At 40.0% G+C, this 15,720-nt stretch overlaps 1 pseudogene; it reads right to left on the bottom strand.

Moving 5' to 3' along the window:
* Window positions 1-1,240: 1,240 nt before the first annotated feature.
* Window positions 1,241-12,385, bottom strand: LOC144266559 (ferritin heavy chain pseudogene; annotated as a pseudogene).
* Between the last annotated feature and the right edge of the window lie 3,335 nt (window positions 12,386-15,720).

Genomic DNA, 15,720 nt, shown 5'->3' with positions numbered 1-15,720 from the left:
GAGGACTTCTCTGTTGTAGGAGAAGCTTCCTCCTCCCCACCCCCACTGGGGGAAAATTTGAAGCCATTTTGTGCCCTAATTGAGAGGGGTGTCAGAAAGTCTTGCACCCCTACCTCCTAACCATTCCACTAGTGGGTGTTGGGCTGGTGGAAGCAATAAACTCATGGTGCTCAGACTAATGCAAACTGGGAGGCCACCTTTCATGGAGAGTCCAGAATTTTGTGCACACAACCTTAATCAGTTCACAGGCTGCTTCAGGTTCATAATATGCAAGGAGTCAATTGAACCAAATGGAAGGCACAGCTGCTCAACACCCGTGTTGGGGGCAAAGGAAACCTTTATTTTAAGTACTAACTTCAGGTACCCAAATCTGAAGCTTTTGGGTTCCCCCCGCCTTTGAAGTGGCTCTATGAACACTTTCTATAATGGACAAGCAGTAGTGCTATATGATTTCTGGAATTCCAGCTCTTGTAATACCCACAATCTGCCACATGAACCACCAACATAGTACACTTCTCTACAGAGCTGCCTCTGACATTAATTGTAACTGAGGCCTGGCCTACTCGAGAAAATTACATCAGCTTAACTATGTTGGTCAGGGGTGTGGAAAGTCCATGCACCTGAGCAGAGTAGTTAAGCTGACCTAAATCCCCATGTAAACAGCACTAGGTCAATAGAAGACTCCTTTGACTGACAAAGGCCACATCTACACTACAAAATTATGCTGACCTAACTTACATCAGCATACAGCTACCGCGGTTATTAAGTCATGTGCGTGCACACACTCGGCTTCTTGCGCATCCTCATCAGGAGTGCTTGTATCAATTCTATTGTCAGTTTGGGGCACTGTGGGACAGCCAGTAACAATCTATGCAAGCAATACAGTGCCTACACAGTCACTGCATCGACCTAATTACATCACCTGTGACTCTACACCCCTCGGGGAGGTGATGTTACTTAATCAGAGTAGGGAGGCGCTTACGTCAGCGGGAGTCAAATTTAAGTGAAGACACTTCCACAGTGAGTTCCACACAAAGCAGCTTGCCTCGACCTAACTCCGTAGTGTAAACCAGTGCATTTATACAACACTTAATAGGATGGGCCCAAATAACTGTGGCAAATCCAAGTTCAAATTCTCTGTCATCAAACAGGAAGTCATGGTAGGGGAGGGAGTTTCATGTAGCCTTAAATTGCCTATTACTTCTCCTATTTCAACATTGTGGTACTAGCAGTGTGTCTTCTACCAAATCTCCAGTAGGGGAGGATGGGCCCATAGATTAAATATGGGCCCCAAGTAGTGGGTTTCAATGAAGTCGCACAAATGAGGGTCATTCTTGTCAGTTGCCAGCTTGTGCAGATCAAGGAGTGACTGGTTCACATTCTTTTCCAGGTGCAAGGCACACTCCATTGCTGTCAACCCATTCTCCCAATCATCACGATCTGGTTTCTTGATGTCCTGCAAAAAGATGCGACCGCCCCTCTGGTTCTGCAGCTTCATGAGTTTTTCAGCATGCTCACACTCCTTGTGGGACTGGTGCAGGAAATACCTGGCAAAGTTCTTTAGAGCCACATCATCCCGGTCAAAATAGAAAGACATGCTGAGGTACACGTAGGAGGTGTAGAGCTCCAGGTTGATCTAGTTTCTGCTTGTTCTGTGACCCACCTATTCCCCAGCTTTCATGACAAATGCTCTAGGCTCAGTTCCCTAGCACTCTGGCAAACAGAATTCCCATCTTCCTCAAGGAGGAAGAAGAAGAAAAGAGACCTGCAGACGACAGGCCTACACTTCACGCCATTCCTAGAAAGGGTTTCCAAGTTACAAAGAAGGGAAATAAATCCCCTAGGTGGGACCTAGGGATGAAATTGAAGTTAATATGGAAGGAGCAATGGGATAAAATTGAAGAACATCATTTAGGACAGTTCTGAAGTTACACTGAATATCACCTGCTTCCTAGACTTAGCAATCAGAAACCAAGGTTTACAAGGTACTTAAAGAAGAAAAGGAGTACTTGTGGCACCTTAGAGACTAACCAATTTATTTGAGCATAAGCTTTCATGAGCTACAGCTCACTTCATCGGATGCATACTGTGGAAAATACAGAAGATGTTTTTATACACACAGACCATGAAAAAAAATGGGTGTTTATCACTACAAAAGGTTTTCTCTCCCCCTAAACCCACTGTCCTGTTGGTAATAGCTTATCTAAAGTGATCACTCACCTTAAGGTAAGCTATTACCAACAGGAGAGTGGGTTTGGGTGGGTGGGGTGGGGTGAAAACCTGGATTTGTGCTGGAAATGGCCCACCTTGATTATCATACACATATTGTAAGATGAGTGATCACTTTAGATAAGCTATTACCAACAGGAGAGTGGGTTTGGGGGATGGGGGGGGAGAAAACCTGGATTTGTGCTGGAAATAGCCCACCTTGATCATCATACACATATTGTAAGGTGAGTGATCACTTTAGATAAGCTATTACCAGCAGGAGAGTGGGGTGGGGGGAGAGAAAACATTTTGTAGTGATAAACACCCATTTTTTTTCATGGTCTGTGTGTATAAAAACATCTTCTGTATTTTCCACAGTATGCATCCGATGAAGTGAGCTGTAGCTCACAAAAGCTTATGCTCAAATAAATTGGTTAGTCTCTAAGGTGCCACAAGTACTCCTTTTCTTTTTGCAAATACAGACTAGGCTGTTACTCTGAAAAAGGTACTTAAAGGTTCACTCAGGGAAGCTATTTCACTGTTAACACATGTATTTGCATTTGGAGAACCAAACTTGTTTCCTTTTATCTTCAAATACGAATGGACATTCATAGAAGTTGCAGAAACACTGTCTGACCCTCATTGGCAGAGCCTCTGCAGAAACTGGAAATGATCCAGTTCATTCTCAAAATTGACAACTTGTACATTTAGCAAAAATAAACTAAAAGCCAGATAGGACTTTTGACATAAAATCACTAACAAAGCACAAAGTGAATTTTTGGAAAAGAACTAGTCTGTAAATAGATTAAGAACGTACAAAAGTGTACCATGATTATTTTAACCAATCTGACTTTTACAATGGCATCTCTCTCATATCTGCTGTGTCACTGCTTGGGTAACAGAATACCAGACATACTGAAAACTGCTACGTAACAGCCTAGTTTCTCAGAAGCTGCATTTCTATTCCTGTTGCAATATGAATGTGATTTATTGTTTTAGCAGAATCTGGTTATATTTTTAAAAGAAAGTCAGCATGACTTAGTGTAAGAAGAATGTAACAAACACTTGCTGGTTAATAAAAAATATGTGCAAAAGTGATTAGGACCTTACCTTCTCATGGGTGACATTTGCAGACAGAGTAGATTTTATTGTAGCTCAGATTGTAGGTAGGAGCAGCTGCAAGGATAACTACCGTAGCTAGCCAATTTTTAAGATACCCTCCCCGATGAATACCTTACTCAGTAAATACATTATAAAATTATAAATTTGTCAATCCAATCTGAATCTCAGTTGTTTTGCTTCTTGTCAAACATTTTATCCAAACACTATTTTATTACTACCACCATTGTTAGCCAATGTTTCTATTGAAGTGTCTCTAACGTATGTCTTGCAATCTCAGATTGAAAAATTTTAGAAAAGAAGAGCAGGTTATCTTAATTATGAAAGTAACTGGTACATCTACTCTTGACCAGTATTGACTCCAGAAGTAGAAGAAAATGGGAACGTTGATCTAATAATCCATTGCTTCGATGAAATTCTAGTTATTGAGGTTCAATCAGCCCATCTCCAGGGGCTGTCCAAAATCTCAGGATGTCTTCTGCAGAGACATGGATGCAACGTGTCTTCTAACTCAACACTTCTTTTCTCAATATGAGTTCTAAACATCCAAGGTTGCCCTTTGCAATACATATTAATCATTTTTTCCTCTCTAATGACTATAACATTTCAATATACAATGTTTTTTAATCTACTTTTTTTAGCCATCTCTCCTACAACCCTTTCAATTCTCCTGGCAGTGAATATTCTATCACTATTATCACTGTCAGATATCAAAAGGTAAGTGCTTTATAACTGATTATGAAACAGTAAATCAAAGTTGATAGTGTGTTTCCTTGCTATTATAAAACTATTTATCTACTTTAACACTTTATTTGGTGTTTCAAAACTAAATATATGAAATGGCCACTTCCAGACAACAAGGGGGATATATTAACCTTTGTTTAGTACTTAAACAATGAGCTTGGTCCTGTATAAAAACACAACACTAAACACAACACCTGCCCCAAAGAGTTTACATTCCAGAAGGTTATCAAAGAAAGGAAACACTGGGAAATACAGATTGGGGAGCAGAGGAAGGAAAGCGGAGAAGAAAGTTGGTCTTATGGTTTAAATACTGTACTAAGACTCAGAAGTGCCTTTCCCAGCTCTGCCACAGACTTCCTGTTGGACCTTGTGCAAGTTACTTATTGTAGCATGTATCAGTTCCCCATATCTGAAATTGGGACCATAATAATTCTTATTTTGTCAGTTTAGACTATAATCTGTTCAGAGCAGGGATCATCTCTTATTATGTGTACATACAGCACCTAGCACACCAGATTTCAGCCTCAGTTGTTGTGTCTATATACTAATGGAATACAAATAGCAGTAACCCCAGCATCGCCAATATTCCCACCCAGAACTATTGTGTAAACTCACTTCTTGTGGACTTCACAGAAGTGTGTTTTTATGAGGGATTTAAATGAGGAGAGGATAGTGGCTCAGTGAAGTAGGACAGGGATTTCATTTCAAATAGTCAAACACAGGAGCAGCAGAATGAGGGTACTGAGCCTGGCAGAACAGAAGGGACACAGAGGAAGCCTACGTGACTAGCCTGACACGTAGGCTAGGAAATAGCAGTACAGGGCCTTGAAGGTGAGCACAAGAAGTATGAATCTGATGCAGTGTGCAAGGTAGACCCTATAGGGGGTCCAGTCTAAGGCTAAGGATTCAGACTTGACTACAGGGTTGTCTGACATTGGCTAGAGAGATATTTCCTCCTAAGAACAGAAGAATGGCTATCCTAGGTCAGACCAATGACCCATCTAGCCCAGTCTCCTGTCTTCCGACAGTGGTCAGTGCCAGGTGCTTCAGAGGGAATGAACAGAACAGGCAATCACTGAGTGATCCATCCTATATCTTCTACTCCTGGCTTCTGGCAGTCAGAGGCGAGGGACACCCAGAGCATGGGGTTGCATCCCTGGCCATTCTATAATGTCTCAAAGCAAAGGGAGAAATACAAAAAGGGTCAAGGGTAAGGAAGAGAAAGAGAAATATAAACAATTTGCTTTATAGCTAGCTACAGGCCTGCTTTATTTTACCCACACAATAAGCTTGTAAACAATCAATATCATCTGACAGCTCCCCACAAAACTTCATGTCTGCATCCTACACCTGAAACTACGACAACGTCCAGCTTACAGCATGACCAGCAAAGGGCATCTCTTAAAACAATTTTTATAGTTATAAACTGGAAGCAGGATTAGAGGAGCCTGGGCTTGTGCTCTTGGTTGGACACTTCCCCAACAGAACATTAACACTTCTATTAGTACAGACTAATGCTATAGAGTCTCTCTTTCTAAAGTGTGTCAGCTGTCACAGGACTCTGCATCGTGGGGCTGGGAAGTCTATTACACAGCGATTTCTAAAAGGATGGTTGCAGCTCCTCCAGCTGAAATATGCCTTTGTCCAAGTAAAACATGACATTTTAAAATGGTAGCTATTTTAAATACAGGCTGAATATACTTGGTGTCTATGAGGCAATAGTTAGAATGCAGACACCGAAATGCCTGACTTTTTAAAAGCAAAGGTGCAGCAATTCAGCTTTGCAAAAGAGGCTGTTTAAAAAAAATTAACAGTGAAAGTGCTACAGTTCAAACAATGCTGCATTCTATAGCATTTACCCCTACTTCAGAGCCCAATCCTGGCTGGGGGTGGGGTGGGATAGGGCGTGTTGAATGCCTCCTGAACAGAAGGTGCTCATCACAATTCCAGGAGACATGTAGCATTTTTATAGGAACAGGCCCTAAAACATTAGCAGAGTCAGATTCATAAGACCCATCCTCAATCCTCAATTTTCTAAAGACCCATATTACTTTTGGGATGCTGTGATTATTCCATGAACTGGCAAAAAGTAGTTTACAAATGTAAAGTACCTTTAATCTCAAGATCTCTATGAGAACATCACATCTATATTCATTCACTCGGCCACTGAAATGCAGCCACTTGTAGGGTGGCAGATGGACCACACATTGTGGGAGAAGGAGAAGAAAATTTGGCCAAAGATGTCAGGGCAAATCTTTTATCTGACATGTGCCTTGAGAACTTCAGTGTCCATGCAGATCAGAGCAAGCTCATTCTTTCAAGTGTCTTGTCTGAGAGTCCCAGACATAGTAAACTGAAGAGTACTTAATTTTTTGACCTAGAAGAATGAAGAGCTGAGTCAGCCTTGCTGGGATTCAAACTTCCCAGGAGTCAAAGAATTTCAAACCCCGTAGTTAGATCATTATACAGGGCAGGAAAAAAAGGTACCGTTTCTGCACGATCAGAGTATTTCCTTTTCCCAGAGGCTTAATGGCAATCCATGCCCACAATCCACAGCTTTTCCTAAAGCTTTTTAGCAACAAGCCATAATTTTATCCAGGTAGACAAGGCTCTATCAGCACCTGACATCTTCCTGTGTGTCCAATACACCAGAAGGGATGTTATTTATTCAATTTTCAAAATTAAGAGTACAATTCCAGTTAAATAAATTTACAAGACACACACACAGAGATTTGGTTAAATAGGTAAACAAATACCCTCTCCTTTATTTTAAATGAGAATTTAACTCATTACATATAATAAAATTGAAAATCCTATAAAAAAGGGCTGATGAATTAACACAAGCAATGATCTGACCCTAGCAGAAGAGAAATTCCACGTGTTCTCTCAGTGCCTGTCTCTCTAGATATGCAGCAGATTTAGCCATCCTTCAGGAATGCTGAAGACCAACCCACACCTCTGCCCTATACATTAACTTCTCTGGTCACTCAGTAACAGACTTAAAGGTGGCAATTCTGCAACAGAAAAGCTTCAAAAACAGACTCCAACGAGAAACTGCTGAGCTTGAATTAATATGCAAACTAGATACCATTAATTTGGGTTTGAATAGAGACTGGGAGTGACTGGGTCATTACACATCACGAAAGCTCATGCTCAAATAAATTGGTTAGTCTCTAAGGTGCCACAAGTACTCCTTTTCTTTTTGCGAATACAGACTAACACGGCTGTTACTCTGAAACCTACACATATTGAATCTATTTCCCTATGTTAAGTATCCTCACACCTTCTTGTCAACTGCCTAAATGGGCCATCTTGATTATCACTACAAAAGTTTTTTTCTCCTGCTGATAGTAGCTCATTTTAATTAATTAGCCTCTTATAGTTGGTATGGCTACTTCCACCTTCTCATGTTCTCTGTATGTATATCTCTTCTTACTATATGTTCCATTCTATGCCTCTGATGAAGTGAGCTGTAGCCCACAAAAGCTTATGCTCAAATAAATTTGTTAGTCACTAAGGTGCCACAAGTACTCCTGTTTTTTTTTTATTAAGAGCATGTGTGCCTGTTTAATAAGGGAGGTGGCTGCCTGTACTGGCTCTCCTGGAAAGGGGAAAGCATCCTAATGTCTCTGTCATTAAGTATGTCCATTTAAAAGTGTATGAACATAGACCTTCATATAAAGGTGAAACTCCCCTCACTGGACCTCAGCCTCCCTATTCTGCTCTTCAGCTGAGAGGAGAATTCTGCCCTTAGAAGATTTTTCTCAAATCCCCAGAGATAATTAGTTTTAGGATGAACCCTTACAGTCCACTTTGCATCCATGTATTATTAAACATATTTTATCATGAAACATGATATTCTAAATAAATGGCTAATATCAATATGTCTCGTTAGTGTACACTCACCTCAGTATAACACGAGGCATACAGCACAATGTAATATCAATTCAGTGTCTACTGTAGAAGGGCAGCAGTGGATTACCAGTATGAATCCTGTATGAATTCATATGGAGCAAGGATTTTCTTAAATACAGGGGCCTGAATACCAACACTATTGACCATCTGCAGCTCCCAATGAAGTCAATGGCACTCAGAACCTAGAAAATTCAGGCCTCAAAGCCTGTCAGTTTTTACATAGCTCAGTAATTAATTTTATATTAGGGGTGAATAAATAAAGAGACATTGGGAGGGATTTTCAAAAGTGCCTATGTGACTTAGGAGCACAAATCTCAGTGACTTTAATAGAACTTGTGCTCACAAGATACTTATACACTTTTGCAATGACCACCAATTTTGATTCAGCTTTGGCTTCTGCTGTTGAACGTAACATTTGACCAATTCACTGCCAACCTCCTTTTCTAGTTTACACTCTAGGGATGGGCTCCTGGGCCAATCAGGAGAAGACAGCCCTCTGCAAAAATAAAAATAAAATAAAATAAAAATCCAGGGATGGGAGCTTTGGAGCACACGTGTCTTCCATGTGGATTCTGCAGTGGGGGGCAGGGAAGTCTGTTCTACATGTGAGGCATGATAAGTGCATTACAGCTTGCTGACCAAACATCTGACTAGTGTCAATATTGTGTGCATTGATGCTGGAGTTGTTCTGTCAGACTGTATGACTGCTGGGTTGGGAGGAGCCAGATTTTGTTTGACCCCCTGCACTCAGCTCCATGTTGCATAGCAATTGTTAAAATTAATGTTCTGTAACAACATTCTTACCAAGATAAAGCTTGAGAAGTAAGTAAATCTGCAAGTGCTTTAGGTGGTTTCTCCGTTTCTCATCACACCTCACTGTACAAGCGTGCACACAGAACTCTAGCATTTATACAGGAGAGTCTCCCCCCACCACCACTCTATGTGCAGATATAGGCAGGATTTTTCATTTCCAGAACAGTCCAAATTCAGGCACTTAAACAGATTCTATTAAGAATCTCTCTGATTACAAACATTATTTGTTTCAGAAATTATGAACAAAAGGATACAATGGAAACAAAATTGAAAGCTCCCTGTAGATTTGCTGCTTTTGATCCCTACTGGAAACAGGTTTTATTGTTCTGATCGTGTCATTATACCTTAACAACAACCAGAATTGTGTTGTTATTTCTATTAAGTTTCTACAGCAAAAGAAGCCAAGATTGTTGGGAAGGAAAATTTCTATTTCTTTAGTACCACTCTCGCCAACTAGTGCCCCCTCCCTCATCTCTCTCTCTCTCTCTCACACACACACACACACACACACACACACACCCCTACCCCTGCCCTCCCACACCCTCTAGGGCATACATTAAACAAACAGTAAAACCTCACTAATTAAGATATTCAGCTGGATCTGAGATCAGCACTGGCTGTGTTGTTCCAAGAAACCAGCATTGTCATATAATATTGTATGTCAGTGGGTGTTTCCAAAGCAAACTGTGGGGGGGGAGGGGGGAAGAGGGGGAAATAGAGAAAAAAAGCTTTGAAAAATGTAATTTTCAAATTATTAGAAAAATCCTAAAATCATTTGCACTGTACATCATCCATTCCTTTACAATTTCACAGGACTTGGTTTCCCTAAACTATTTTCTATCATTCATCGGAAAGTCTAGTCCTGACAAATTCTAGTGACAGTGCAAATCATTATATACAAAGTCTGAAGAATACATCTTATAATGTACTAATAATGTCATGTATTTCATCCAATCCTAAGATGTTTTCTCTCTCTACCAACCTTTAATTACATGCATGCTGATGATGCATGTTAAGGCATGAATTGTTACCAAAAGTTGTTAGCAAAAAAGCATTATTCACCAGAATTTCCATAATTCAGCCACCAACCAGACATCCTCCGTCTTCCTCTTGCTAACTCATACCTTCTGAGTGTGCATATTGAACACCTAGTGATTCGAGATTACTCCTTTTACACCATAAAACGACCACAATTCATTTTAACAATCACAGTAAGTAAAGCAATATCACTATGATAATTATCTACCTTTTTGTGTTTTGCAGTTTAACACAAAAGATATGCTCAGACCCCACTGGAAATAGTGTATATGATGCAGTGCAGACTGTCTAATTAAAATCTAGGAGCTCCATTTCAGCTAGTGCCAGATGAGACCATCATGCCTGTCCTTATGAAAAGCAATCAGATCTGATTACATGTACTGGTTTTATGCTTCATATTTAATGCTTTTTGGTCCTTTATATCTGATGAACATCACTAAAAGATTAGTGGTTGCTATTCCTTCCTGCTATACTTTTGAAATACAAACTAAAGCTGAGCAACGCAGAACCAGAGACCACTCCCTAATTCCCAGTGGTCATATTATATTGATCAATTAAACTGACATGGGTCTGGTCTTTTCTTTGCTTCTAATCATCTAAACATTCAAAAAAAACCAAAACAAAGAATTAACATTGTTTTATCCAAGCCAGTCAGATTAACTTGGAAGTTAAGTAAAATCAACGTGGCTGCCGGAAGCAAGACCATGGTATAAAATAGAAGCCATTAGACATTATAAAGAGTTTCTAAATTTTGCAGGTATTGTGTTATAATTCAGTTGATGGTGTCCTAAAATGTATATATATTTTCCCCATACCCACAGAGGGAGCAATCACAATTTTTCATACTCTGTTTTATTCATGTAATGAAAAGATCAGCAACACCTGAAATGCAAAAGGACTCTTTTACTGCAATTGCAGCAGAGAAGAGAGACTTGTTTTTACATCTAATAAAGAGTATATCTTAGATCCACTAAATACATATTATGGTTTATTAACAAAAAGAGACAGAAAGGAAAGAATTCAGTGATACAGCTGGAAGCTTTCGGGCTTTCAAAATAAATACTTGATAACAAGGGATAATAGAATTCAAAAAATGGTGTCTCATTGCTTTGTTTTTAAAAATACCAACTGCATAGTATAGAACAGAACCACTTTTCAAAGCAATACAGTGCCAATTGCTTATTCAGCATTGTGTAGCATTTTGTGTACTACCATATTATTGAAAACCCAGTGAAATTAAATAATATTCACACTGCACACCACAGAAGAGTTCATAAGTTAAGAGACGAGTGCTACAAAAAATATTAATCCTTCAATATAAGAAGGAGGGAAAGGATTATTCTACCTTTGTGACACTGTAATTGCGAACAGCTATATGTTCTATTTCAGAGAAAAATCATAGTGTTATAATAATAATTTAGATGTGAAATTCAGATATATTCTGTAGTGGTCCTCAGGATATCATACACAAATACAGCAAGGATCATAATCAATATTTCTAGCTGGCTGAGCCTCCTGTAGGCCTTTGTCTTAGCCTAACTGTCTGAAAAAGATATTTAGGCATGCAACATCTTTCTTCAAAACCCATTTTCACGAGGCAAATCCCACACATTCTAATTTTAGAAGAGACTTGTACAAAATCAGGAAAGCAGTGGTGCAATTAAAAACAAGCCTACATTTAGTACTTACCATCTCCTGTTCAAACCATCCTCTTTTGATGTTTACGGCACATCTGTGGGATGCAATACTAGGAGGTGCCTTGTGTGACCTGCTGCATGATGCTGTGACATCAGTTCAGATGATGCAGCTCATTATGGGAAAGACTGTTGTTGCCATGGCAACTGAGATGTGATAGGAATCCTTACTGCATTTCCAGGGGAGCCTGAGACAATAAGGAAGCCCTTTAAAGAAACAGACAAAATGCAAAAGGACTCTTAAAGTGCCATGCCATAAGGTTATAGTGTCCATGTAACAGTACATGTTTTCTCATTGAGTTCAAATTTAGACAGAAAGAAATTATTCCCCCACCATGGTAACAAAATATAGATACATGAGTTTACAATTATTTCCATATAGGGCACTTTAAATTTAACTATAAATTCATTAATGACAAACAATTTAATAAACTAATATTGTGTTTAATACACAAAGATGATTGTTTTAGAAGATTTTCTGCCATTTTAATATTAAGCTTTGTAACATGAGCAGTTTAAGGAATAAAAGGTGCCACTCTGCCCCACATCAGATGTGAGAGACTTAGAAATTCTCCTTGCTGGTACAAAAAACAAAACTGGATTAAAAACTTTTACGTTCTCAACATTTTATGCTGCTAAATAAGTTACTGTGCTTTGTTTTCAAAGAAAAAAAAAACATTTCTATTCACAAGAGGGCTGGAGAAGTTTCTAGCCAGCCAAGTAAAAACCTCCTTATAATTTTTCAGCTGTAGGCCAACCTGCAGTACCATCTGCATGCTGAGTAGCCTGGCTTTCATCTGTCCACGAGGCAGACACACAAATGAAGATTTAGAAAGCTTGTAGGCAATCTGCATGCCTCCTGGTCCACTCTACCCTGAGCCTCCTCCTCACAGCAGTTGAAGGGAAACATACTGAAAACAAAAGAACATCCTCCTAATTTGCATAGGGCTTTGGATTGGTAGATCAGACTGTTAGAAATTACCTTCAGCACCTGGAATCCATGCCCCCTCCCTTGCAATAGCATCAGTAGGGATGTGTGACACAAGTATTAACTAGAACGGTGAGAAAATGAGAATTCACAACTGAAGGAAAACCAGCACATTTTTGGCTTTTTGCCAATTCTTTTGGCTGAAAAAGGATCTAGCAAAACTGTTTTTCCCTTCCATGAAAATCCCTTTCTACATGGTAGAAAAGGACAAAAGACCTGGACTTTGTAAGCTGTAGACTCAGGCCCAAGGGGAAACAGAGGCCAAAGATCCAAGGAGAATTAGGCCCTAAAGGTGTCCAATAAACTCTGGAACCAGTGTTGGGACCAGAGCTGTATGACCCACTAGATCTCAAACTACATGTAAGAAGTTCCTTTACTCATGATTTTAGATACTGTGTCATAGGCAATTACTAAAACCTATGTCAGAAAGTAAAAAAATAGGGCCTTAGATCCTCTGCTCAGAGCACCAACTGCTTGTAAAATACAAAGTCTCTCCCTACAATTAGGGATGCTCATGGCCCTTGTGACCTGTACTGGACCCTCGATGGCCCCAAGTACTTTCAGTGCTCCATTCATGCTTATAGAATCATAACTGGAAGAGACCTTGAGATGTCGTCTTGTCCAGTTCCCTGCAGTCATGGCAGGACTAAGTATTATCTAGACCAATAAGTTCTAACTTAACCCCATACTACTGCAAACGAAGAACCCCAACCACAAGGTACTCTCAGACCACACTGAGACTGGTGTTGAGAATAAAAGTTTGGACAGAAAACCTGTAAAGATTGTTCTATCCGATTCAGTAAGAACAATTTGGAAGATAAGTATGCGCTCACTGAGGTCAGAACAAACAAGTAGTTCAGACCTGAAATCTATGCGCACAGAGAAAGACCAGAGCACGAATGATTATATTGAAAAAATAGCAACTGTGAACCCTAAACACAAGAAAGACTCAAGATGAAAACTCATGCTCACAAGATATTTACAGTTCATTTTTGGGTGTTTATCCACAGAGAACGTTTTAATTACTTCCACAAAATAAACAGACATTAACCACAGAAAAATAGGATTTATGTTGGTTTGGTACATTGAGTCCAGGAAATTGATTGAGTCTTCTCTAAGTATTTATAATGTGCGGATCACCATGGTATCAAAGTAACTTAACATTCTAAAAGTTTAAGTAAAGGGATCTCTACTTCTCTCCTTCCAATTGCTGTTTGGTAGAATTTTTTTTTAATACTATTGCTACTATGTGGAAAAAGTGAATTTTATATTTTCTTATGAAGGTGATTCAAATTCATACAAATAGCTGAGTGGGAATGAATAATAAGCTGGCTGCTAAGAACATCTTGTGTCTCCATAAGCCTGACCTTTGAGTTGCAAACCGCATTGTTTTTTAATAATGTAATTGCTGTGGGAGATCAAGATCACAGAAGCTGGACAAGTGCAGTGTTGCAATTTGAGCAAATGGGATTGCAGAACATTAACAACCTCCCTCAGAACACCATCCATGCCGGCATGGATGTCACTTCCCTATACACCAACATGCCTCACAACAACAGCATAGTTGTGTGTCTCATATATTTACAAGACAATGGACAACCCTCAGATATTCACTCCGAACACATCACCAAACTCATCCATTCCATCCTCACCTATAACAATTTTACATTCAACAACAAACACTTTGTCCAAACCACTGGAACAGCCATGGGTACTAGGATAGCTCCCTAATATGCCAACCTTTTCATGGGCTACCTTGAAGAAGAATTTCTGGACAAATGCACCATGAAACCAATGATACACCTGAGATACTTCAATGATATTTTCATCCTCTAGACAGATGATTTAAACTCCCCCTGGGATTTCTATCACAACTTCAACCACAACCACCTGTCCATTAACCTGTCTCTGGAACACTTCCATACTAGCATAAACTTCCTGAACCCTTCAGTGAGCTTCAGCAAATGGAACCCTATAGACAACCACATACAAGAAACCCACGGATAGATCCAGTAACCACCCCATATGCACCAAGAAATCAGTTAGCTACAGTCAGGCACTCAGTTAACATAGAATATGCTCTGAGGAGAAAGTCTGACATATACACCTTAGCACACTCAAGACTACCTTCACCAAACAAGAACACTCCAGAGAAGCAGATCACATCATAGAATGGGCCAATTTCCCCAGAGAACCCAGCTTCAGTACAAAAATAAAACACCCTCTGACCACACATCCCTAGTTCTCATCTACCATCCCACACTTGAACCCATATGGGATATCAAACAACCTCAACCCATATTTGCTGGGATCCCCAGCCTGAAAGAAATCTTTTCTGAACCCCCACTTCTGGCCTTCAGTCAATCCCCAACCTCCCCAAGCCCATCGTCAGAAGCAAGTTCCCCACATACCAGGACACACCAACTCAAAGTGGCATCAGATTCTGCCACAACAATGGATACAAAACCTGCAGACATATCTCCACTGCTACAATGATAAACACCTTTCCCCATCACCACTAACCCCACCTTTCAAGATTCAGGGATCCTACACGTGCTTTTCACAACATATGGTATACCTCATCCAGTGCACTAAATGCCCCAACAACTATGTGAGTGAAACCAGACAATCATTATGCTCTCCAATGAACTTTCATAGGAAAAAAACCCAACCCGATCACTTGTGGGTAAACACTTTTCACAAAGCGAGCACTCTACACGTGACCTATCAGTTCTCATCCTCAAAGGAAATCTGCACGCTTTCAAAAGGCGAGCCTGGGAATTTAAATTTATTCCTCTGCTAGACACTAAAAATCAGGGTCTGAACAGAGAGACTGGATTTATGGCTTATCGCAACAATCTGTAACCCATTAACCCCCACCGTCCCCACTTTTTTTCCTATGATTGCAGAGGTGTTAATGGGTCACTCTGTTTAGCATATTCTAAGGGCCCATTCAAGGCAATCTGTTCCACCTTGCATTTTGCTGTGATGCTGAGAGTTCCTTTCTGAGACCTGAAGAAGAGCTCAATGTACACTTGAAAGCTTCTCTCTCTCTCTCTCTCTCTCTCTCACCAATAGGGGTTGGTCCAATAAAAGATACTACCTCACCTACCTTGTCTCTCTCATATCATAAGAGCAGCCATACTGGGTCAGACCAAAGGTCCATCTAGCCCAGTGTTCTGTCCTCCAACAGTGGTCAAT

Source organism: Eretmochelys imbricata, chromosome 6 (genome assembly GCF_965152235.1).
Source record: "Eretmochelys imbricata isolate rEreImb1 chromosome 6, rEreImb1.hap1, whole genome shotgun sequence".
In the NCBI taxonomy this organism is placed as follows: domain Eukaryota; kingdom Metazoa; phylum Chordata; order Testudines; family Cheloniidae; genus Eretmochelys; species Eretmochelys imbricata.
This window is presented reverse-complemented; position numbering and strand designations above follow the sequence as displayed.